At 34.9% G+C, this 19,933-nt stretch overlaps 1 long non-coding RNA gene across 4 annotated transcripts in view; it reads left to right on the top strand.

Moving 5' to 3' along the window:
• Positions 1–16,814, top strand: part of LOC132028110 (uncharacterized) — an 82,490-nt gene extending 65,676 nt beyond the window's left edge. Inside the window, exon 7 of one of the 4 annotated variants that reach the window (XR_009407350.1) lies at positions 16,322–16,814. This is a non-coding gene — a long non-coding RNA (uncharacterized LOC132028110). Of the gene's footprint in view, positions 1–2,941; positions 3,136–16,321 lie in introns of those variants that run through there. The other 3 variants (XR_009407347.1, XR_009407349.1, XR_009407348.1) reach the window with 3 other exon arrangements.
• The last annotated feature ends 3,119 nt before the right edge of the window (positions 16,815–19,933 follow it).

The raw sequence follows: 19,933 nt of genomic DNA, 5'->3' as shown, positions 1-19,933 counted from the left end.
TCATCAAAAGAAATGAAATCTTGCCATTTGCGACAACATGGATGGAACTAGAGCATATCATGCTTAGCGAAATAAGTCAAGCAGAGAAAAACAACTATCATATGATCTCCCTGATATGAGGAAGTGGTGATGCAACATGGGGGCTTAAGTGTGTCTGAGAAGAATCAATGAAACAAGATGGGATTTGGAGGGAGACAAACCATAAGTGACACTTAATCTTACAAAACAAACTGAGGGTAGCTGGGGGGAGGGGGGTTGGGAAAAGGGGTGGTGGGGTTATGGACAATGGGGAGGGTATGTGCTTCGGTGAGTGCTTTGAAGTGTGTAAACCTGGCGATTCACAGACCTGTACCGCTGGGGATAAAAATACATGTTCATAAAAAATAAAAAAAATTAAAAAAAAGAATCCTTTAAATTTTCACACACACACACACAAACTATCTATGAAAGACCCACAGGAAATATCATCTCCAATGGGAAAAAGCTTGCAGTCTTCCAACTAAGATCAGGAACACGACAAGGATGCCGACTCTCACCAATCTTGTTCCACATAGTATTAGAAGTCCTACCAAAATCAATCAGACAACAAAGAGAAATAAAAGGTATCCAAATTGGTAATGAAGAAGTCAAACTCTCTCTCTTCTCAGATGACATGATTCTATATATGGAAAACCCAAAAGACTCTACCCCCAACTACTAGAACTCATACAGCAATTCATCAGTGTGGCAGGATACAAATTCAATGTACGGAAATCAGTGGCTTTCTTATACACTAACAGTGAAAATACAGAAAGGGAAATTAGAGAATCAATCCCATTTACTATAGCACCAAGAACCATAAGATACCTGGGAATAAACCTAACCAAAGTGGTAAAGGATCTGTATTTGAAGAACTACAGAACACTCATGAAAGAAATTGAAGAAGACACAAAAATATGGAAGACCATGCCATGCTCTTGGATCGGAAGAATAAACATTGTTAAAATGTCTATACTGCCTAGAGCAATCTATACTTTTAATGCCATTCAGATCAAAATTCCACTTGTATTTTTCAAAGAGCTGGAGCAAATAATCCTAATATTTGTATGGAATCAGAGGTGACCCCGAATTGGTATGTAAATTTTGAAAAACAAAAAATAAATCTGGGGGCATCATGCTACCTGAGTTCAATCGTTACTACGAAGCTGTGATCACCAACACAGCATGATACTGGCATATTAAAAAGACACATAGACCAGGGTAACAGAGTAGAGAGCCCAGATATGGACCCTCAACTGTTTGGGCAAATAATCTTCGACAAAACGGGAAAAAATATACAGTGGAAAAGACAGTCTCTTCAATAAATGGTGCTGGGAAAACTGGACAGCTATATGTAGAAGAATGAATATTGACCATTCTCTTACACTGTACACAAAGATAAACTCAAAATGGATAAAAGACCTCAATGTGAGACAGAAATCCATCAGAATCCTAGGGGAGAACATAGGAACTAATCTCTTTGATATCGGCCACAGGAACTTTTTTCAAGATATGTCTCCAAAGGCAAAGGAAACAAAAGCCAAAATAAACTTTTGGGACTTCACCAAAACCAAAAGCTTCTTCACAGCAAAGGAAACAGTCAAGAAAACAAAGAGCAACCCACGGAATGGGAGAAGATTTTTGCAAATGACAGTACAGAAAAAGGTTGATATCCAGGATCTATAAAGAACTCCTCAAACTCAACACACATAAAACAGACAATCATATCAAAAAATGGGCAGAAGATAATAACAGACACTTCTCCAATGAAGACATACAAGTGGCTGTCAGACACATGGAAAAATGTTCATCATCACTAGCTTTCAGGGAGATTCAAATTAAAATTACATTGAGATATCATCTTACACCAGTTAGAATGGCCAAAATTAGGAAAACAGGAAACAACATGTGTGGAGGGGATGTGGAGAAACTGGAACCCTCTTACACTGTTGGTGCTAATGCAAGTTGGTGCAGCCTCTTTGGAGAACAGTGTGGAGATTCCTCAAGAAATTAAAAATAGAGCTTCCCTATGACCCTGCCGTTGCACTCCTGGGTATTTACCCCAAAGATACAGATGTAGTGAAAAGAAGGGCCATCTGTACCCCAATGTTTATAGCAGCAGTGGCCACGGTCGCCAAACTGTGGAAAGAACCAAGATGACCTTCAATGGACAAATGGATAAGGAAGATGTGTTCCATATACACTATGGAGTATTATGCCTCCATCAGAATGGATGAATATCCAACTTTTGTAGCAATATGGCCAGGACTGGAAGAGGTTATGCTGAGTGAAATAAGTCAAGAAGAGAGAGTCAATTATCATATGGTTTCACTTATTTGTGGAGCATAACAAATAGCATGGAGGACATGGGGAGTTAGAGAGAAGGTAGTTCGGGGAAATTGGAAGGGGTGGTGAGCCATGAGAGACTTTGGACTCTGAAAAACAATCTGAGGGTTTTGAAGCTGTGGGGGTTGGGAGATTTCGTTACCAGGTGGTGGGTATTATAGAGGGCATGGATTGCATGGAGCACTGGGTGTGATGCAAAAATAATGAATAATGTTATGCTGAAAATCAATAAAAAATAAATTTTAAAAAAGAGAGATGAATAGAGATCATCACTCTTACTTTTGATGTAAATACAGAAGAAGTTTAAATATTTTTATATTTAGCAGTTTCCTGGTGAAATTTAAACCCCTTGTGAATGAAAAACAACATTTAGTCACAAAATTTGTGCTGAAATATCAGTTTCACAAACTTATAACTTTGTGAGTATAGGGAAGTCTTAAAATTTTATGAGACCCAATTTCTTCTTTGAATGTGATAAAATGTTTCTTAATAGAGAATTACACTATTTTTTAACAAAATTGATGATAAGAAACAATGACTGTTGAATATTCTCAAATAAATCTCATTATATTTTCAGAGTGGACACCTCACATGGATTGATGGCTTGATTAATTCTGTTTGGTGAACTTCATGATGCTATATTCATCATAAGAATTGCATGCAGATGATAGAATTTATAAAGAGGTTAAACAAAACCACCACTTTGGAGTTCATCCTCATGGATTATTCTGATGATCCAGCCAAACCCACTCCTCTTTTCCATAGTCCTGTGTATTTACATGACCACCATGGTTGGTAACCTTCTGATCATCCTAAAAATTATGTAAAATGCTTGCTTTCACTCCACCATGTATTATTTCCTTAGCAATCTATCCTTGATTGATCTCTGTTTGTCTTCCACTACTGTTCCTAAAATGCTTGTAGACATCCAGACAGGAATTTCTACTATCTCTTTCAATAACTGCATGATGCAAATGAACCTGTTTATCTGCTTTTCAGGGATGGAAACATTACTTCTCCCTATTATGCCTTATGACTGTTTTGTGGCCATTGCCTTCCTTTGTCCTACCTTTCCATTATGACTCCCAAATTGTGTGCTTTTCTGGTGGCCATATCCTGGATTTTTGCAATCTTGAGTGCACAGATACACACCATCTTGTGGGTACAATTATATTTCTGTAAGGATAACAAAATTCCTCAGTTCTTCTGTGATATTGGTCCACTGCTAAAATTTTCCTGCTCAGATACCTATATCAATAAGTTATTTATTTTTATTGAGGGGGGACTGGTCGTTGTGGTAAACTTTATCTCTATTTTAGTTTCTCACATACTCATTGGTTATGCTATAGTCAGAATTCCATCAACCACAGGAAAGTTTAAAGCATTCTCCACATGTTCTTCACACATCTGTGTTGTCCTTTTTTTTTTTTTTTTTGTATTTTTTTATGTCCCTCCAACTCCCAGATAGCTGAAAGAGAAAAAGCAGCAGCTGTCATGTACACTGTGATTACTCCTTTGTTAAACCCTTTCATCTCTTGTCTAAGGAACAGTAAGCTGACAGGGGTTCTTAGGAAAACCATTCAAAAGCAATTTTTTCAGGTTTTCATGTAAACACAGATAAGCCAATGACTTTATTAATTGTTCATTTTTATTTTAATTTTTTGACTTAAATGACTACTGATAGTTTCTTCACTAAATCATATTTTCATGTATAGCAAGAAAATTAATGAACTCTATCTTAACAAAATTGCTACCATATAATTTTTAGGCATCTCTTGGTCCACTGAACTGCACGTTTCAACTGGTGAATCTTGCACAAGTACCTCACTATTTAAACTATTTTAATCTTATAATAAAACTTCTGGGCTTCCAGCTTGAGCTAAAATATGTAAATAGCTTAGATGTTGTTACCTTACAATAAGAAACAGCTGACATGAAAAAGTCAACGATTTCTTTGACCTAACAGAAAACTAAGATTTCAAGAAAAGAACAAACAAAAATAAACACACAAAAAGCCACCAAAATCTCTAAATACAGGTAAATCCAGAGCCAGGATCTATCTGAACACATTACAACCACAAATGTTAAAAACATTTAAATTGTAATTTTGATATATATTTTTTGAAAGATCAGTGTGGAATATCACATGAGATAATCTCCTGAGAACAACATTCTAAGGAAGGTTAACTACATTTTTAAGGGTATTATCTCAAATAATCTCACAAGATACTTATAGAGACTATCCAAGAAAACATTTTATTTGGCTACAACAAGGAGAAGAAAGAGAAATCATTGTGAAACACAGAAACTTCCCTAAAAGCCTACTTTCTAGGGGAAATGTCTGCCAGAGTTTTCCAGCTAAGAAAATGGCATTCTTTCCAAACTACTCCCTCTTGATCTATGAACTCATCAAGGAGAGGAAAAAATAAAGAAATGCAGCAATTCAGAAAATAGGAATGTTGAGACAAGGAAATAGAATATACAGTGGAGGATATAATAATAATAATAATAATATTCTAAATAAACACCTGTAATGGTTAAAGCCCAGAAACACAGACCTTCTATAAATGTAAAGTACTAAAATAGTAAAAACAATTGTAAAAAAAAAGGAATAAAAACTGAGAACTTGTCATACCTAACTTTAACACATACTATAATGTCAGAGCAATGAAAGAAGTGTAGTATTTAAGTGCAGATACGTTTACAAAACAATATAACAATATAAATGTCCTGAAAGAAGGAAATATTTAAAGAAAAAAATAATTTTAAAAAACTGTGGGGAAAGCAGAATATATTTTTCTTAAAGATTCTATTTATTTATTTGACATAGAGCACAAGTGGAGGGCAGAGCAGGAGAAAGATTGCCTGACTCAGGGTTCAATCCCAGGGTGCCTGAATGTCTCAGTTCATTAAGAATATATTTATTTAGGGGCACCTGGATGGCTCAGTGGATTAAGGACTCTGCCTTTGGCTCAGGTTGTGATCCCAGGGTCCTTGGATCAAGCCCCACATTGGGCTTTCTGTTCAGTGGGGAGACTGCTTCCCTTCATCTCTCTCTGGCCTGCCTCTCTGTCTACTGTGATCTCTGTCTGTCAAATAAATAAAACCTTAAAAAAAGAACATTTTATTTATTTAATTATTCATTCATTCATTCATTCACCCATTAATTTAGAGGAAATTGAATGGCTCAGGTGGTTAAGTGTCCAACTCTTGATTTTGGCTCAGGTAATGATCTTGGGGTCCTGGAATCAAGCCTTGCATCAGCCTCTACAGTTAGCATGGAGTTTGCCGGAGATTCCCTCTGCTCCTCCTCTTGATCCCTCTAAAATAAATACATAAAATCTTTTAAAAATAGTTTAACTGGATACTGATACAAAAAACTCCAATTCTTACCTCTTAGAGTAAGCAGAAGTATTTCAAGATAATAATAGATGTAAACATGAGAAAGAAATTATAAAAATTCTAGAAGAAACCAAGGGAAACATAACAAAAAATTGAGGATAAGCAAATATATTGTGGGCACAACACCAACTACAATAATTGCTTTTCTTTAAAAAGATTTTATTTATTTATTTGACAGACAGAGATCACAAGTAGGCAGAGAGGCAGGCATAGAGAGAGGGGGGAAAGTAGGCTCCCCACTGAGCAGAGAGCCTGATGTTGGTCCCAATCCCAGGGCCCTGAGATCATGACCTGAGCTGAAGGCAGAGGCTGAATCCACTGAGCCACCCAGGCACACTGCAAAAACAATTGTTAAACACAAAAGTGATTGATTAGATTTTATTGAACATAAAATAAAATAATAAAATATTTCATTTTATTTTATGTTCAATAAAATATATATCTATATATATTTTGGCATCTATATATAGATGTATAAAATATAAAATAAATATTATAAAATATAAAATAAAATATTGTATTTTATTTTCAATTGAGTGTGTTGTTTTTATTAAATTCCAATTAGTTAACAAATAGAATAATATTGGTTTCAAGAGTAGAATTTAGTGATTCATTACTTACATATAACCCCCATTACTCATCACAAGAAGAGCCCTCCATAATATCCATCATGCATTTAGCCCATCCTCCCTCCATCAACCCCCAGTTTGCTCTCAAGAGTTAAGAGTCTATTAAGGTTTACTCCCCTTGACTTTTTTTCTTCCCTCACCTTTTGTTCATCTGTTTTGTTTCTTAAATTTCAAATATGAGTGAAATCATATGGTATTTGTCTTTCCCTGACTAACTTATTTCGCTTACTTTAGTACACTCTCACTCCATCCACATCATGGAAAATGACCAGATTTCATTCTTTCTGATGATTGAGTAATACTCCGTTGTATATATAGACCAACTATTCATTATCCATTCATCTCTTGTTGGACATCTGGACTCTTACCATAGTTTGGCTATTGAGGGCATTGCTTCTATAAAATTGGATTGCAGGTATCCTTTTCTATCACTATTAGTACAGGGATGGGAAACATCAATTTTAACACATAGTCACACACTAACCTTTTCCTCATTTGTTGTACAGCTAGATTAATCCAAATGATGGATCATATCTATTCAAAATCTTACTAAGTAGCAATAGAAGATATTGCCAGACAATAGAAGATATTGCCAGACAAGAATTACAATATGAAAAAGATTCTGCTCCAAATTACATTTCTTGAAACATCTTGTATACCTGTACTTTTCTAGCTATAGATCATAGGTTTCAGAATTGGAAAGGCACTGTGAGTAAAAAAGATAAAAAGAGACCCAGAAGAGATGGAATATTGACTTGTTCCTCAAATACAGTGCACTGGCAGTGGAGAAAAATAAGGTTATAATTAATAGATGAAGTAGAAAGGTGGAGAAGTCTTTTGATATATACTGTGATAATGAGATTCTCAGAACAGCCAGACATACATAAGGGTAGAACATTATGATGGGAAAAAAAAAAAAAACACCAAGACCTAGGAAATATGACAGTTGTAACAATTTTTGTAATATGTGTGCCAAAGCATGAGATCTATGTAGAAGAAACATCACAAAAAATTACTTTAAGATGAAGTTGAATAAGTTTAATAAGAAGGTGTTCATGCTCCCACTTATGCCCCCACTGAACCATAAGCTGCTGCTAGGTGCACACAGAATTTCTTTTTATGATGCTTTCATAGTGCAAGTGATGACAAATGACCACATAAAGGTCATAGGGCATCACTGTAAGAACAGCTCTTAAAATGGCATTTAAAGCATCAAGCCTGCTCTGTGACACATCACAGAAAAGAGATTGTCCTGCTTTATGCTGTTAAATTAATAATAGGTTTGGGTAGAGTGACATCTTTTAAAAGATATCTAAAAGTGGGAGAAAAAAAAGCACATAAGAGTGAAAAGATTCTTGTCATGAGAGATTATGGTGATGATGAGTGTATTTCCATTAGAGTAGTAGATCAATAAGAGTAGAATATCATGTAAGATTTGAAGTTTGTGAATCTCTGAGAATCCTACAAGGAGGAAGTATGTTATACCAGTGGTGGGCTTGGCCATCTCCAGTGTTGAGGTACCTTTAGCTGAAGAAGGTCAGTATAAATATCAGGAATGATCAATGTAGTACTATCAAGATGAATGAACATCACAATTATGTTCCCAGTGTAGGTAAGTTTTTGTGAAGTATAAAAATCCCATTCCAAGGGGGTGGGATTATGGACATTGGGGAGGGTATGTGCTTTGGTGAGTGCTGTGAAGTGTGTAAACCTGGTGATTCACAGACCTGTACCCCTGGGGATAAAAATATATGTTTATAAAAAATAAAAAATTAAAAAAAATCCCATTCCATTGACAGTTGTGAATAATTAACAACAAGAAACATCATATTTATTTTCAGACACTTTATATTTTCAGATAAACATTCTACCTGTATTCAGAGATTTAAAATCCCCTTAAGTGAAAACACTGAGTTATTTATTTATCCAGATTAAAAGGTAATGTTTTCTTCATTATTTATTCAAATATTTTAATTCAATGAACACATAAATATATACAGAAAATACATGAAAGAATGTTGTTTTATGTTTAAGCTCAATTAAAGAAGCTTATATTTGACATAGGATTCCTTTCAAATTTTCATTCGTATGTTTACCTTTTACCAATCTGTTCTTTTGAGTAAGGAATGTGGATATAAAATCTTTGTCTATTATAAAAACAGTCAGATGGGAAATCTCTGCATAATCAACATCAGGTTTATATTTTTACATTCTATTTCATTTCATTCACTTTTCATGGCTTGCCTTCCTTATACTGAACTGCAATAAGTTTGGGATGATTGTAAGTTTATGCACAACTGTAATGGAATATAGTATGAAGGATATGTAAAATAGGAACTAAGCCACTAATGTGGTTCTCATCTGTTGTTTTTGCTATTTTATTTTTCGGTTGTTTTTTGCTTTTCTTCAGATGAAGGAGATAAATCGCATTACAACTGGAAGCTGTAACATGCCAAATAATAGAAGATTAGAGTATTGTGTTTGAATTTAGGGAATCAAATCAAGTTTCCATCTTTTGAATAGTAGTTTTTTCATGACATTCCTTATTATACATTATGCTAATGTTCAGAGTAAGGCATTTGAAGCTAAGAATAATTTTCTTTTTGCATAATACTGTATTCCCATACAAATGCAAATTGATTTGATAACTGAATTAATATTTGCCTTTCAGTATTATCTGTTAAAAACTAATCCAAAAAAGAACGTAGGTATATTTTTTGAGGTGAAGAGCCTGAGAATATTAGAGGTTTCAGATAATATAAAATATGTTTTGAAAGTGAACAAAAACTGAATCAACAGTGTCTTATGTCAATTATTGTGCCACATTATAAAAGCAACTTTGTGCCACAATTAGATAATAATCCAGAGGAATCTTTCTGAAATATACTTAGAAATTAAGTCTACATAACAAATATGAAGAGAGAGAAAGAGAATAATGAAAAATAAATACCACTGACTTAAAGATGGCCAGGAAAGTTCTACCAAATATTTAAAGAATTAAAACCTATTTTCTCAAGCTATTCCAATAAATAGAAAAGGAAGAAAAGCTTCCACATTTATTCCATGGCACGAGCATTACCTTGATACCCAAACCAGATAAAGACACTGCTAAAGGGCGCCTGGGTGGCTCAGTGGGTTAAGCCGCTGCCTTCGGCTCAGATCATTATCTCAGGGTCCTGGGATTGAGTCCCACATCGGGATCTCTGATCAGCAGGGAGCCTGCTTCCCTCTCTCTCTCTGCCTGCCTCTCTGCCTACTTGTGATCTCTGTCAAATAAATAAATAAAATCTTAAAAAAAAAAGAAACTGCTAAAAAAGAAAACTACAGGCCAATAACCCAAATAAATATGGTTCAAAAATTATCAATAAAATACTAGCAAATGGAATCCAACAGTGCATTAAAAGAATCAATTACCATAATCCAGTGGAATTTATTCCTGCATTGTAATGTAGTTCAGCATTTACAAATCAAGGAACATGTTGCACCACCTTAATTAAAGAAAGGATTGGAACAACATGATTGTTTCAATAGATGCAGAAAAAACTTTGACAAAGTAGTGCATGCATCCATGATAAAAAACCCAACAATTTAGGTTTACAGGAAACATTTTAAACATGATTTAAAAAATAATAATCTTTGAAAACCCACAGCTAATATCATCCTCCATGGGGAACAACTTAGAGCTTTTCTTCTATAGTCAAGTATGAGAGAGAATGTCCACTCTCACCACTTCTATTTAACATAGTACTAAAAGTCCTAGTCACAGAAATCAGACAACAAAAAGAAATAAATAACAGGGGTGCCTGCATGTATTAGTTGGCTAAGCATCTGATTCAACACAGGTCATGATCTCAGGGTCCTGTAATCCAGCCTAGTATTGGGCTTCCTGCTCAGCAAGGAGTCTGCTTCTTCTTTTCCCTCTGCCTCTCCCCCCAAGTCATGCTCAATCTCTCTCAGATAAATAAAATCTTATAAAAAGAAATAAAATACAATCAAGTTGTCAGTGAAGAAGTCAAACTTTCATTCTTTGCAGATGACATGATATTATATACAGAAACTCTACCAAAATAGAACTAATACCCAAATTTAGTAAATTCACAAGATACATTCCATTTCTATACATCAATAAGGAAGCAACAGAAAGAGAAGTTGAATTAATCCCATTCAAAATTTTACTAAAAACCATAAGAAATAAACCTAACCAAACATGAAAGACCCATACTCTGAAAACCTCAAAACACTGATGAAACAATTGGAAAATAATACAAAGAAATGGAAAAATATTTTATTCTAATGGATTAGAAGAACAAGTATTGTTAAAATATCAATACTACCCAAAGCAATGTACACATTTAATGCAATCATAAGTGCATTCAATTCCCATTATCTATTAAACCCATCAACCCACTCACCTTTCTTCTGGTAACCATCAGGTTGTTCTCTATACTTAAGAATCTGTTTCTTGGTCTACCTCTATTTTTTTTTAAATCCCTTTACTCCTTTGTTCTATTTCTTAAATTCCACATGTGAGTGAAATCATGTATTATCTTTGACTGCCATATTTGGCTTAGTACTATACTCTCTATCTCCATCTATGTCAATATTTTTGCATTTCTTTAGGACTGTTTTGTGACCTAATATGTGATCTATTCTGGAGAATGCTCCATAAGCCCTCCAAAAGAATGTTCAATCTCCTGATTTAGGATAGAATGTTCTGAATATATCTGTTAAGTCCATTTAGTCCAGACTGGCATTCAAATGCAATGTTTTCCTGTTGATTTTCTGTTTTAATGATCTTTCCATTGATGTCAGTGGGGTTTTAAAATCCCTTACTATCACTGTATTGTTATCAATGAGTTTCTTTATGTTTGTTACTGTTTTTTTATATCTGGTACTCCCATATTAGGTACATTAATATTTACAATTCTTAGATCTTATTGTTGAGTTGCCTTTTTATTATCATACAGACCCTGACTTCATGTCTTGTCATAGTCTTTATTTAAGTCGTGTTTGTCTGATATAAATGTTGCTACTGTGGTTTTCTTTTGACATCCATTTGGATTATAAATATTTTTACATCCCTCAATTTCAATCTGCAGGTGTCTTTAGTTCTAAAATAAGTCTCTTGTAGGCAAAATATAGATGAGTCCTTTTTTAAAAAGAAATCCATGTTGTTACACTTTATCTTTTGAGTGAGACATTTAGTCTATTTACAATAAAAATAATTATTGATAGATATGCAGTTATTGTCCTTTATTTCTTGTTTTGTCATTGTTTCTGGAGATTTTCTCTGATATTTTCTTGCTTTGTTACTTTTGCTCTCTCCTTTGCCATTGAAGAGTCCTATTTAATATTTCTTGCAGGGCTAGTTTAGTGGTCATGAAATCCTTTATTTATGTTTGTCTGGAAAACTTTTTTTTCCTCCTTCTACTCTGAATAATAGCATTTCTGGATAGAGTATTCTTTGCTCAAAAGTTTTTTTTTTTTTTCCATTTAGCTCTTTTAATATATCATGCCAATCTCTGATGGCTTACCAAGTTTCTGTTGAGGAATCTCTAGCTGGCCTTATCACTCTTCTCTTGTAAGTAAGGACTCCCTTTGCCTTGCTAATTATAAGATTTTTTTTAACTTCATAACTATGTTTTCCAAATTCAATTACAGTATTTCTTATTATTGGCCTACATTTGTTGATTTTGATGGGAGTTCTCTGTGCATTCTGCATCGGGATGTCTGTTTCCTTCCTCAGATTAGGAATTTTTCAGCGATTGTTTATTGAAATAAATTTTTTGCTCATTTTCTTCTCTCTCATCATTGGACTCCTATAATATGAATGTTATTATCTTTGATGGAGTCACTGAGTTCCCTACGTCTATTCTCATGTCCCATGATATTTTTTATTACTTTATTGAGCTTTATTATTTTCTGTTGTTTTGTATTCTGTCACTAATTTGTTCTTCTGCTTCTTTCAGCTAGTTTTTAATTGTATCAAGCCTGATTCCTGTCACATACTGCCTTATTCATCTATGATTGATTCTTTATTAATTATTTTATCTCTGTGGTAAAGGTTCCACTGATTATCTTCTATTATTATTTTCTCAATCTCAGAGCTTATGCTTATGATTATTGCTTTAAATTTTCCATCAACCATGTTACTTATATCTGTTTTGCTTAGCTCTCTGACCATTGCCTTACCTTGTTATTTCATCTGAGATAAATTCCTCTGGCATTTTTTTTAGTTCTCTTCCTTCTCCTGTGTTTAGAAAAGTTGTTTATGCCCCCCGGTCCTGAAAGTAATTGTTTAATGAAGAAATCATTTAGTGTTTAGGTACTGGTGATTCAGGGAATGTCTCTGTGTGCTGTGTGCTCTCTGCTGTTGTGTTCTGTCTGTTATTTCTTTAGACTAGTCACCTGCACAGCCTGTCCTTGCTTGCTTTGGGAGTTGTTTGGTCACTGGGCTGAACATGTCAAATTTTAACTAAGTGTGCTCTGTTTGGTTTCTGAAATGAGATCTGAAAGCATATCTATTAAGACTCAGGCCCCCCAGAACTCTCTGGTTGGTAGTTGTGGTGTGGGCAGTGGTTTGTGCTGGTCTTCCCGGGGATGGGCCTGCTATCCTAGGACTGAAGCAAACTTGACTGAGAAGTGAGGTCCTGTCAAAGACAAGAAGGTGGGTCTTGGTGTAAGCAAGTTAGGTGTCCAGTATTTATGATGTACTGCTTCCTGCAGGTGACTTTGTTTAAGCTGAGTATTGGGGAGGGGAATGGTTCCTACAAGCTCCTTTTTCACAGAGGACATCTTCATGAAAGCTTCCTCTTAGAGACAAGTTCTGAGAAGAGTATATAATGTCCCTGGTGTGCCCCAGACATTCTTTGAATCATTCTGCCCATGCCATCTGCCCTCAGGTTCTTTGTGTGCCTTCTCTCTAGGTTCATGGAAGCACCTTCCAGGATTGATCCCACCTGAGCCCACTGACCTGTAAAACTCCAGGCTTAGAGCCCTGCTTGTTGCAAAAACTCATGAAAACCAGCCCCTCTCATTTTCAAAGGCAATCATTCTGGGGAAACTTTCTCCTTGTGCATTCCCATGTGTTTTTCTATCTTTCACCCTTCTCCATGACTACATCTCCCTCCTGTGTTTCTTTCCTAAGCCATGTCTTTGAACTTCATACCTTCTTTGATGTGGTCTCTTCTCTCGCTTTAGTTGTGTCATGTCTTCTGTCAGTTTTCAGGTGGAATTCTGGGGTATTTGGAATCATTTGATAGCTACCTAACTTTGGTCCTGAGATGAGACGTGGCTAAGGTCCTCAAACTTTGTTGCCAATTGCTTTCCCACCCAGCGTTTATTTCTTTAAGAACTTTAACAATGTCATCCCGCTGCTTTCTAACCTCCATGATGTATGATGAGAAATCAGCTGATATTTTATTTTATTAATTTTTGTGTCTATTTTTGTACCAATACCATTCTATTTTGATTACTATAGCTTTGTAATATATCTTGAAATCTGGGATAGTGATACCTCTAGATCTGTCTTTTGTTTTCTGTTGTTTTTTTTGGTTGTTGTTGTTGGTTTGTTTGTTTTGTTTTGTTTTTAGTTGCTTTTCTATTTAGGATCTTTTGTGGTTCCATACAAATTGTAGGGCTATTTGTTCTAGTTCTATGAAAAATGTTGTTAGTATTTTAATAGGAAATACATTAAATCTGCAGTTTGCTTTAGGTAGTATAGCCATTAACAATATGTATTCTTGCAATCCATGAGCATGGAACATCTTTCTGTTGGTCTCTATGATCTTTTATTTTTTCATCAATGTTTTAGAGTTTTCAGAATAAAAGTCTTCCAATGCCTTGGATAAATTTAATTCCTAGGTATTATAATAGATTTTGTGCAATCATAAATGGGATTGTTATATTAATTTATCTTTCTACTACTGCAATATTAGTGTATATAAATAAATCATATTTCTGCATATTGATTTTATATTCAGTGGCCTTTCTAAATTCATTTATCAACTCTAGTAGTCTTTTAGTGGAATCTTTGATCATCATATCATTTAGTATTATGCTACCTGTGGGTTTTTCATATATGGTATTTCTTTATTATGTTGGGGTATGTTCCCTCTAATCCTACTTTGTTGAGAGGCTTATGAATAATTGCACTTTGTCAAATAATTTTTCTGCATCTGTTGAAGTGATCATATGGTTTCTCTCCTTTCATTTTAGCATAATACTCTCTAGCTCCATCTATGTTGTTTCAAAAGGAATGATTTCATTCTTTGTTTATGGCTGAATAATATTCTATTGTATATCTACTTCATCTTCTTTAACCATTCATTAGTTGATGGACAGCGGGACTGTTCCCATGATTTGGATATTGCTGATAATGTTCCTATAAACTTTGGGGTGTATGTGCCCTTTCAAATCAATGTTTTTGCATCATTTGGATTATAGCTACTAGTGTAATTACTGAATCATATGATAGTTCTAGTCCTAATGTTTGACGAGCCTCCATGATCTTTACCAGATTGGCTACACCAAGTTGCATTCCCACCAACAGTGTAAGAAGATTCACCTTTCTACCCATCCTTGCCAACAGCTTTTGCTCCTGTGTGGTTAATTTTAGCCATTCTGAGAGTTGTAAGGGAATATCTAATTGAAGTTTTTATTTCCATTTCACTGATGATGACTAATGTTGAATATATTTTCATTTCTCTGTTGGCCTTCTGTAAGTCTTCTTTGGAAAAAAATATCTATTCTAGTTTTCTGTCCATTTCTTAATTGGATTATTTGTTTTTTGAGTGTTCAGTTTAATATTGACTATTAACCCTTTATGAGATATATCATTTGCAAATATCTTCTCCCATTCCATACATTGGCTTTTAGGTTTGCTGATTGTTTCCAAAAGTTTTTATCTTGATGAAGTTCTTAGTTCTTGTAGGTTTTGTTTGTGTGTGTGTGTGTGTGTGTGTGTGTGTGTGTGTGTCCCTTACTTCAGGGGACATATCTACTAAGAAGTTGCTATGGCCAATATCAAAGAGGTTACTCCCTCTATGATTTTAATGGCTTCCTCTCTCACATTTAGCTCTTTCATCCATTTTGAATTCATTTGTCTATATGTATGGTGTAAGACGATGGTCCTATTTCACTCCTTTTCATGGTGGTTGTCCAGTTTTCCTACCACCAATTTTTGAAGAGAATTTTTTTCCATTGGATATTCTTTCTTGCTTTATCAAAGATTAATTGACCATATAGTCGTGGGTTCATTTCTGGGTTTTCTTTTCTGTTCCATTGATCTATGTGCCTTTTTTTTTTTTTTTTGTCCCAGCACTATACTCTCTTTATTGCCACACCTTTGTACTATTAATTGAAGTCCAGAATTTTGATGCATCCAGCTTTGCTTTTCTTTTTCAAGATTTCTTTGGCTACTCATCTTTTGTGGTTCTATACAAATTTTAGGATTGTTCTAGATGTGTGAAAATGTGGATGGTATGCTAAACAGGATTGCATTAAATGCATAGGTGATATCGTCATCTTAACATTGGTTCTTTCAATCAAAGAACATGCATTTTTCTTTATTTATTTATGAAATTGCCAATTTCTTTCATCAGTGTCTCATAGGTTCCAGAGTACAGATCGTTTCCACTTTGATAATATTTATTCTTAGGTAATTTTGGGGCTTTGGTACAATAGTAAATAGTATTGGTTCTTTGATTTCTCTTTTTGCTGCTTCAGTATTGGTGTATAGGAATGCAGCAGATTTATTTACATTGATTTTTTTATCCTGTGGCATTGCTGAGTTTATGTATAAATTCTAGAAGGTTTTGGTAGAGTTTTTTGGTAATCTTTACATAATATCATGTCATTTTTAAAGAGTGAACATTGTGCTCATTCCTTGCTGACTTAGATGCTTTTGTTTTTGTTTTGTTTTCAAGGAACCTGGGTGGTTAAATCAGTTGAGTGTTGGAGGCTACTGCATGGTTGAAGTCGAGGACCAAACCAGGCCCTGACTTGTGTCTCCTTCAAAGTCCGGACACCTTGACAAGGTTAAGTTGAGTTCACTGAGAAAGGGTCTGTGCTATGTGTCATGTGCTCGCCTACATGACTTCCCACACACTCTCCCTACAGTAGGGAACAGTGTGTCCAGGGTTAGTTAGTCCTTGTTCTGTACCTCCTCCCATAACCCACTCCCTGGTTGATTGTCTTGATATTGGCTTTAGCTAAAACTACATGGCATCACGAGGTTTTCTTGTAGTAAATGTAAACTTGTTATAGAAACTTGTGGTCATCTGACTATGTACTGATGTAATGCTCCTTCTATTACGGTCTGCCTTATAAATGATTTTAAGATGTGGAATAAAATTGGCACTGTTGGGCATCATCTTCAGTGTCCCTCCTGCCCACATCTCTTTGTTTCTTAATTTCTTTTCACCATCCTCTTAGGACTCACGGTTTTCCTGGTTGATTCGTCACACTGGCCATGACAGTTGAGCATCCAGCTCTTGGTTTTGGCTCAGTTCATGCTATCATCGGTGGTGGGATCCAACCCTGCATTGGGCTATGCATTCAGCAGGGAACCTATTTGAAGATTTTTCTCCCTCTACCCATCCGACACTGGTGCACTCTCACTCTCATGCATATGCTCCTTCTCTAAAATAAATAAAATCTTAAAAATAAAATCAAATGTTGTTTATGTATTTTTGAATGTCTGATTCCTAGAGCTCTTACTTCCAGGGCTATGCTGAATAAAATTGGTGAGAGTGAGTATCCCTATTTTTGACTGTAGAGGGAAATATCTCACTTTTCTCCCATTTAGGATAGTATTATCTGTGGGTTTTTCATATAGGGCTTTTATTATGTTGAGGTATCCCTCTAAACCTACTTGTCAAAGGTTTGTCATAAGTGTTTGTTCTACTTTGTCAAATGCTTTTGTCTGCATCTATTGAAAGGGTAATTTTTCTTACTTCTTATTCGCGTGATGTATAGCTTTGATTGAACTACTCTTGCATCCTGAGAATAAATTGTAATTGATCATGATGAATGAATTTGGCATTTTAGGACTAGGTGTGTTAGTAGTTTGTAGAGAATTTTTTGAATCTATGTTCCTCAGAGGCACTGGTCTACAGTAGATTTATATTTATACTGTTGTTGTCTGTTTTTGATAGTAGCATAGAGTTAGCATCACAGAATAAATTTGGAGATCTTCCCATCTTTTCAATTTTTTACAATAGTTTATAAAGAATAGCATTAACTCTTCTTTAAATGTTCGGTAGAATATGCTTGTGAAGCCATCTGGTCCTGGAATTTTGTTTGTTGGGAGTTTTTTCATCACTGATTTAATTTCTTTGCTAGTTATCATCTGTTCATGTTTCTATTTATTCCTATTTCAATTTTGGTACTTTATATGTTTGTGGGAATTCATCCATTTCTTCCAGGTTCCCAGTTTGTTGAAATATAATTTTTCATATAATTATAAGTTATATTACTGTGGCATTGATTGTTATTTCTTCATTTAAAAAAATTTGGGGGGTCTTTCTCTATCTATTTTTTTGGTAACTATGGCTAGGAGTTGACAATTGTAATTTTTTTTTAAACCGGCTCCTTGTTTAATTGATCTGTTCTATTGGTTTTCTTTGATTGTAAGTTATTTATTTCTGCTTTAATCTTTATTATTTCTTTTTCTTCTACAGGACTTAGGCTTTGTGTTTTGTTCTTTCTCTAGCTCCTTTGGGTGTAAAGTAAGATTGCTTATATGTGATTCTTCTTGTTCTCTTGAGTTAGGCCTATATTGCTATATGCTTTCATCATAGGACTGCTTTTGCTGCATCCCAAATATTTTAATCATTGTGTTTTCATTTTCATTAGTTTTATGTACTTTTTTTTCATTTTGACTTCCTGGTTGACTAATTATTATTTATTTTCCTAAAGATTTTATTTATTTATTTATTTGAGAGAGAGCACAAGAGGGAGGAAGGAGCAGAGGGAGACGGACAAGCAGAATCCCTACTGAGCAGATAATCTGATGTGGGTCTTGATCCCAGGACTCTGAGACAATGACCTTAGCTAAAGTCAAACACTTAGCTGACTGAGATACCCAGACTCTGCATTCCATTTACTATTTAGTAGCATGTAGTTTAACCTCTATGTATTGTTGTCTTTCTAACATTTTTCTTGTGGCTTACTTCAAGTTTCATAGTGTCGTGGTTGGGAAATATGCTTTGTATTATTTGAGTATTTTTAATTCTTTTTGAGACTTGATTCATGACCTAGTATGTGATCTCTTCTGGATAATGTCCTATTGTCTTTGAAAAGAATGTGTATTCTGAAGCAAAAGAACCCGTCAACAAAACAGGCAACCCACGTAATAGGAGATGATATTTGCAAATGACACTTTAGAAAAAGGGCTGACATCCAAATCTATAAATAACTTCCCAAATTCAACACCCCCAAAATAGATGATCTAGTCAAAAAATGGGCAAAAGACATTAACAAACATTTCTCCAATGAAGACATACAAATGGCTAGCAGACACATAAAAATTTTCCATCATCATTAGCCATCAGGGAAATTCAAATCAAAATCACATTGAGAAGTCACCTTATAATAGTTAGAATGCTAAAGATCAACAAGACAAGAAACAAGTGTGGGAGAGGATGTGGAGTTAAGGGAACCCTCTTACAGTGTAGAGAAAGGGGTATGCAAGTTGGTGCAGCCACGTTGGAAAACAGTGTGCAAATTCCTTAAGAAATTGAAAATAGAGCTGCCCTGTGACCTGGCAATTGCACTACTGGGTATTTACCCCAAAGATACAGATGTAGTGAAAAGAAGGGCCATATATACCCCAAAGTTCATAGCAACAATGTCCACAACATCCAAACTGTGGAAAGAGCAAAGATGCCCTTCAAAAGACAAATGGATAAAGAAGATGTGGTGCATATATACAATGGAATATTATGCAGCCATCAGAAAGGATGAATACCCAACTTTTGCATCAATATAGATGGGACTGGAGGAGATTTTGCTGAGTGAAATAAGTCAAGCAGAGAAAGCCAATTATATGGTTTCACTTAATGAGGAACATGAGGAATAACACGAAGGACTTTAGGAGAAGGAAAGGAAATGTGTAGGAGGGAATTGGAGGTGGAGATGAACAATGAGAGACTGTGGATTCTGAGAAACAAGCCAATCATTTTACAGGGGAGGGGTGGGGGATAGGTGAGCATGGTGGTGGGTATTAAGTGGGGGCATATATTTCATGGAGCACTGGGTGTTATATATAAACAATAAATCTTGGAACACTACATCAAAAACTAATGATGTACTGTATGGTGATTAACATAACAATAAAAAGTTTAAAAAAAGGAATATGCATTCTGATGTTTTGGGATGAAATGCTTTGAATAAATCTGTTAAGTCCATCTGATCCAGTATGTCCTTCAAAGACATTATTTCCTTCTTGATTTCCTGCTTAGATGATCTGCTCATTGATGTGGTGGAGAATTAATCCTGTGATAATTTTAGTATCAGTGACTTCCTTTGTATTTGGT

The sequence above is a fragment of the Mustela nigripes genome, chromosome 12, assembly GCF_022355385.1.
Source record: "Mustela nigripes isolate SB6536 chromosome 12, MUSNIG.SB6536, whole genome shotgun sequence".
Classification (NCBI taxonomy): domain Eukaryota; kingdom Metazoa; phylum Chordata; class Mammalia; order Carnivora; family Mustelidae; genus Mustela; species Mustela nigripes.
Note: the sequence above shows the minus strand (reverse complement) of the source record. Positions and strands in the feature narration are given on the sequence as shown.